The 6,872-nt window shown below is 40.8% G+C and overlaps 1 protein-coding gene across 1 annotated transcript in view; it reads left to right on the top strand.

Moving 5' to 3' along the window:
• The first annotated feature begins 5,887 nt into the window (after window positions 1-5,887).
• The window catches only part of cdk18 (cyclin dependent kinase 18), a 40,562-nt gene continuing 39,577 nt past the window's right edge, over window positions 5,888-6,872 (top strand). Inside the window, exon 1 of the mRNA XM_076750992.1 lies at window positions 5,888-6,179. The gene's annotated coding sequence lies outside the window, so the exon portion shown is untranslated. The remainder of the gene's footprint in view (window positions 6,180-6,872) is intronic.

The following is a 6,872-nucleotide window of genomic DNA, read 5'->3' as shown; positions in this document are numbered from 1 at the left end:
TTCAGGAGATCAAATTACTATTTGGAAGAAACTGGAGGTCAAACTGGCCTTATTGTCTTTCAGTAAATGAAACAAAAAAACGATCTACCGTCCTACAGATAAATGTCCTGAAAGACTGTCCGCTGCAGTTAGACTGCAAATTCACTTTTGGGCCAAACAAAAAGTGCCAAGTCTATAAAGTTTGACTACACAGAATATATACTTATGACTGACCTCTGTTTAATCCCTGCAAAATTAAAGATTAAAGTCATCAGTCATCATTTGGCCATCAGTCCTATTGGTAATGATAATAGTGTACTCACCAACAAGTTAGTTGCTGGGATCTGGGAATACATGGTTGTTGTACAAAGATGTTTGCTCGGACAACAAACATGAGCAGTTGGTTCATCAGACATGTTTGCTCAATTATCTAAACATACATAAATATACACAAACAGACCACTCCAAAATTACCGAAAACCTTTCATGTATGTTGAGTTTAGCTTTCAAATTTTAATGCAATTCTTATTTATTTATACTTTAATTTATTTTAGTTAAATTCCTGACTAACATTTTCAGAATCAGAATCAGAAATCTGAAATCAGAAATTGCTTTATTGCCAGGTATGATTTTACACATACAAGGAATTTGTTGTGGTGAAGTTGGTGCAGACACATCTACTAAAAAAGTTGTTTTACAGTTTTACAGTTGTAGTTGGTTGAGGTGAGAGCTTTAGATACTTCATACACAGTTCAGGCTTTGATTGCACGGCTAAGGGAGTGATCAGTCCTTTGTTAATATGCGTATTGCAGGGATAGCCTCAGAAAGCATGAATAGGTTGTTTGCAGTCATATGACGTTACATTCAGACGGAGGGCCAGAAGTAAAAACTGCAATCAATGAGATGAAGGAAAGTTCTCACTGGGCTAGTTTACATGAAATCTGCTGAAAGTTGACCCATACGTTATGGTTGTTAGCAAGGTCAACCACTCGCAAAGGTCCTGTGAAACGCCCCTAAAGACGTGGATCGTCACTAAACAAGACAGGGTACGTTACTAACGTTCAGCTGTCTTATGTGAAACTGTTAAGGCTGAACAAGTGTTAGTTGTGTTGCTTGTAGCTATTACTTTACATCTATCGGCATAAATTTAAAAGAATAGCTTGTTACACCATTTCCACGATTAGCCGACTCGGCTCCTCCCAGCCGTAACAAGCAGGCAAACTGTCTGCTGTTAACAAGCAGTTTTTTACCTGCATTTCTCTGTCAATTTCTTGCATTTTTCACCCTTATGAACAACAACATTTGGTACTCAATAAAAGCTCCTCCTTGTTTCTTGGTTTGATCCATCTGAGCAACCGTCAACAATGCAAAACATAGGCATTTTGAATGTGCTTCCTATGCAGAAATTCACTTCTGGCCCTCCATTTGCAGTTTGCGCCACAACAAAAGAGTGACGTGACGTCATCTGCAAAGAACCTATGAACCTACTCACAACCCTTATGTATAAACTGTGGCCAGGGAAACTCACACAGTTTCATATTTATGCTTGTGTACTGTATAAAACAACAGAGGGGCCTGAATCACTGGTCTGCATAATGGGTTATGCTCTCATGTTACTGCTGCCATCAATGATCACTTTACCAAACACACTCAGTGACCTCCCACAACTCCTCTTTATATAATACAATGTGTTTGAAATGTCTGCAAATGGACTGTGATAACTGAATTAAATAGATTCTGTGTGTCTTTGTGATAGAGAGGGAGGTCTGAAAAAGAGAGCTGAAAATGACAGAGTTTGGGTGCTTGATTTCCACTGAGTCCAGTATGAGAGGTGAGGAAGAGTTCACTGGTGAATCATTCTGATACTGTCAAATTTGGTTTCAGTCAGTGCAGCGGTATTCAAGGGGAATTTAGAAATTGTTTATTAGCACTGGGCAATATGGCCTCTTATTAATTATTTGTTCTGCAGAAAAACAGACGAGCTCAGGGATCAAAACATATGACAGAACCACCTCTTCAACATGAGACTGTGAGGAGACTAAAGCTCCCAGGGAGCGCAGCCAGAACAGAACCAAACAACAGCCTCTGAGGCTGACGGAGCACCTTCATGTGTGTACTTCATCAGCGGAGGGCAGCAATTGAGCTCCTGCTACTCAGACTGATCTCCACTCTCCACCTGACCTTGGTGCCTCTGGCCAGGAGGCTGCACCACTTCATCCACCTAGCATGACCTATGCTGTTGATCCAACTAGCATGGTTAGCCTCAACTGAAAGTAGCCGTCTTAGTCGGCTTTTCAGTCTCCACAGGATATGAAAAACCTGGGCCTGACTGCTACAGTTGGCAACTCTACTTATGGCTCCAAAGGTTGTGAGTTGAATACCTATTCCTGTGACACAATCATAAATGAAAATCAGTCTTTGCGGGACCGGGCTAGTCTGGAAAGATATGTATCCATGGTGATTTAGGTCAAAATGTAATTATTTTTGTATTATTTCTACTTTTGGTATTTCTTCATAACACACCCTTTATAAAATGTTTGTTGAGTTCTAATTAATGACTTTACTAATGGTTAAAAAAGAATTTGCACAGGTTTATAGATCAGTTATAAGCCATCAATGAAAACTAATTTTGGGTCGCTCTCTTGCTGGTGAGTCTTTACTAATAATGCTGTTAATAAATGCTCCGTCACTATCACTGCACCGATAAATGTTAAGTCATTAAACAAGGGTACTAAAGTGTTGTGGGTTTCTGGCTTTCTGATAAGCCATCAGGAAAGGTTATCAGATGTATACGTTTAGAATAATTAATTAATGAGACAGTTGTAATGTCAAAAAAATAAAAATGCTGAATTAAAGGAAATCAGAGGTCAAACAGTCCATTGGTAATGTATAACTTCTGAACTATGGATGAACTGAAGAGTTAAAATGACAAAGAAAGTGTTCTGACAGAGGATAACAAACATCAGCTAAAGAATTTGAGACTCATACCAGCAAAGCAAAGGGGCTCAAACTGCCACAGCAACAAGTAAAACAAGTATGAGTTGTATTGCCAGTTCAGTGCTATAATTCCTTGAGTTGCTGTGCAGAGGTGGATGTCACACAGTGTCTGGTCTGGAAGATGTAAGGTCGACCTCCCAAGTGTTCTGCATCAGAAGTGTGACTTACCAAGACAGGTACAGTATGTCACACTCACGCCTCAAAATATATGTGACAAAACACTTCTAAGTGCATTTAAATTCCAGATGTTCAGCAGAACAGGAATAAGCTGCATGTCTAAGACTGCTACTACAATTTATCTATCCATCTATCCATCTATCTATCTATCTATCTATCTATCTATCTATTCCATGCTATCAGCAGCTGCTCTGTTTGCTTTTTAACTGTCTATGCTATAACACTCAGACTCATATCATATATAACTAAAATGGAAGGACTCTTTGAATGAACGCTTTTACTCCTGGGAATAGTCTGGTCCCATATAGTTGGCTGTGACCAATGACAGCAACCTGTAAAGCTGAACTGTAATCTTTATCTGCCTGAAATGTCCATCGCTAAATGTGTCCTGTTCAAAGGGCATCACCATTCAATAAGTTGGCTTAATTTTGAAGAAGTTGTGGACACGCCAGAGGGTCGACTGTGCTTTGGGTTGATGGCCACACCTGGAGGAGATGCAACAGCACTGCCTTCGGGATCTCTCTTGGTGATACTCCATGTACTCGTATGTAGTACACATTTGCTTGGCCCAAACCTAGGGGTTGTTTAGAGAATATTTTTTCCCTTATGTATGGTCGCTATATGTGCTATTTTTCAAGCCGTTTGAAACAATAGAATGCCTGAAAATCTGTACACCATTGGGAAAAAAAATGATACTAGCCCAGGAAAAAAAAAGATCCTGTATGTTGAGTAAATGTTGAGGATGGGTAATTTCACTCCTGCCACCTTGCTTGCAAAGATTGTCTGATTTTACCCTTTTGATGTTACATAACAGGTAGGAATTTGATGTAAACAACATCACTAATCTTGAAACCTACTTTGTTGCATGCTGGAGCCGAGCTCACAGAATGAACGTTTAGCTGAAAAATGTGCTATACTTGAATCAGCAGGGCTGCTCTAATTGCAAATCAAGGATCCCCATCAATGCCAGCAAAATGTGGTCTTACTCTGAACTGAATATTAGGCCGACAAGAACATTTACTCATATTATATTAGATTTCTTCAGGGAATAGCATAGTGGGATAAACACCATCGCCATATATCATTATCTGATGGTACTTTATTTGATCTGCTCCTGGTCACCCTGTTCTCCTTTCCTCCTCTTCTCCTCTTAACTCCTGTCACTCTCTCAGCTCCACTCTTCACAATTTAAGATGCATAAAAGATCAAGTGCATATCTTGTTCTCTCACATCTGCTCCTGACACCTCTGTTCTGCTCTCCTCTGTTCTTCACTCCATTCTTCTCAACATATTTTTATCTCTAACTGATCTTCATCTGCTTCCTCCACAAGTTTTCCCCATCTCATATATTTAACTCTCCTTCTTTCTTTTCCTCACTTTCTCTTTTACCCTTGTATTGTTCACTGGCTGATGCTAATGAGCCGCTCTCTGGCTGCTGAGGTTGTATCTGCATGAAAAACTTTACTGTTAGCTTATGTCCATAGTCCATTCACTGTTTAGTTAGCTAGCTAGCTAGCAAGCTTACTCACTGAGGTGACATGGCAGAATGAAACATGGCTCACACAACTCCCTATAAGAGTGTTATGGTAAACCTATAGGTGGCAATATTTCCCAAGTAACAGATTTTTTTTTTTTTTTTTTTTTTTGGTGTGTTGTTTTTTGCTCCATTGATTTGCTGTATTAGTCATTTTAACAACCTAAAAGATTAGGGCTTTTGAGAAAACATTTGGGACTGGAGCCCTAGAAGTAAGTAATTAAGAAATATGTGAAATCTGGGGCTTATCCGCAGATAATGAATTATAACATGGCAAATATTCATAAACACTTTCTGGATAAGTTTTAAAAAGAGATTTAAATAAAGCTAATGATGTAGCCGATCTGACTTGAATAGGTTCCATAGTCTCAGCAAAGGCGTGGTCACATCCAGGATCTAGGAACAACCAGCAGAGCTGCATCCACTGGTAGCAGAGAACGTTCAGGACTCAAGGAAGCACAGTGACAAGTGGGAAATTGTTTGGATGAGCAGGTCTTGAGGAACCTGGAAGAAGCTGCACCAAGGCATCAAGGCAGACACGTTTTGAATGGGCATTGCACTGGTCAGTTCTAAACTTAAGCTTAACTGGTACTAAAGGAAACACAAACATACACACACACTCATACATACTCTAGTTCAGTACAGTACATATGCATACACACTTTCACACCTACACATGAGCACACACACAGATATGTACATTCATTCAGCCTTAGTTACACGTGTACAGGCTTCACACATTCGTGCACACTCACACACACACACACACACACACACACACACACACACACAAACATACAGAGATGAATACTGACATGCTGACACACATGCTTAAATGCACAATGGGTACACACAGTACATGGGTGCAGACTTATACACGCATGTGCACACATACAAACATACATGCACCCTTGTGCACACTTTCATATAGGTTCTTCCATATGCACAAATATATACACACATGCTTTCATTGCTTTCACTAGTGTGTGACACTCCTCTCCACACTGGAGACTGGCTGTAGTCAGGAGGAGGAGAAGAGGAGGGGAGGAGGCTTGTGCTATGCCAAGTTGGGATTGGCTGTTGCCATACCAACGAGGGAGGGTCAAATTCAGACATTGGTGGGGGAGGAGCTGCAGGATGATTATAAAAGCCTCTGAGAAGCCTACTCCTCTTTTGAGCTGTCTCCACTGTATCTGTCTCTTCACTTAGCTTTTCCTTTTATCTGGCCAATTAGGCAGCTCGCAGGGCTCTGTCTGGAGGACGGAGGGAGAGTGGAAAGGTGAGCTGTCAGAGGTACTCGTGGACAGGTCGGTCCATTTACCCCGTCTCCACGCTGACTCCTGTCCATCACTGTGATTCAGCTGCCTGCATCTTGTGGATTTATCTCTGTGTGAGAGACACCTGGAAAGGGGAGGGAAACCTGAGCTGAGAGGCAGGAGTCTGCTCCCCCTGCTCCGTCCCTCCTGTGCATGTGGATGACCTGTGCTCGTCTGTAAGTAGCTCTGCTGCAGCCACAAACACTCACATTCTTCATTAAGACAGGTCAGGGGTCAGGGGAAGCAGAGACAGAGGGACATGTTAATGATATGAGGCTGAACTTGTGCTTTTAGGATGATATGTGTTCATTATTTTTTCTCAGCATTCCTCATTAGCGCACTGGATATCTCGTGGCTGTGATCCAATGAGGTCTAATTGGCCTCATTAGTGGTTACTTTTCTCTCTTTTTGGTCTGAAAGTCTGTCTTGAGGTTGGACTTAAATGGTGCTCTGTACAGTATGTAATGATTGTCAGAGGTTACATTACAGTACAAAAATATCAAACTGAGGAATTATATTACAATTGTATATTAATGAGAAAAAGCACATATTGTTCCATATAAAACTGGTGGCCATATTGATAGATCTCTGCCTAATGGGAATCACAACAGTGAGGTCATATTTGACACTTTTTACGTATAATAATAGTGTGATGCAGCATGAGAGTAGATGAGGCTGCAGTAGTCTCTTTTTGCTCTTAATTAGATAAGTTTGAAGTGTCTATAACTGTTGCTTCTGTATTGTCTTCACCACTGCAGTAAGAACATCTTGGCCACCTGAAAGCCCTGTAACCAGCCACCAACCCACTCACTCATCCACCCCTCTTCCTCCTCTCCTCCTCTATGATGAGCCTTATGCATTAGTGCTCA

This window comes from Chaetodon auriga, chromosome 2 (genome assembly GCF_051107435.1).
Source record: "Chaetodon auriga isolate fChaAug3 chromosome 2, fChaAug3.hap1, whole genome shotgun sequence".
NCBI lineage: Eukaryota > Metazoa > Chordata > Actinopteri > Chaetodontiformes > Chaetodontidae > Chaetodon > Chaetodon auriga.
The sequence above is the reverse complement of the archived record's forward strand: the minus strand, read 5'-3'. Positions and strand labels throughout refer to the sequence as shown.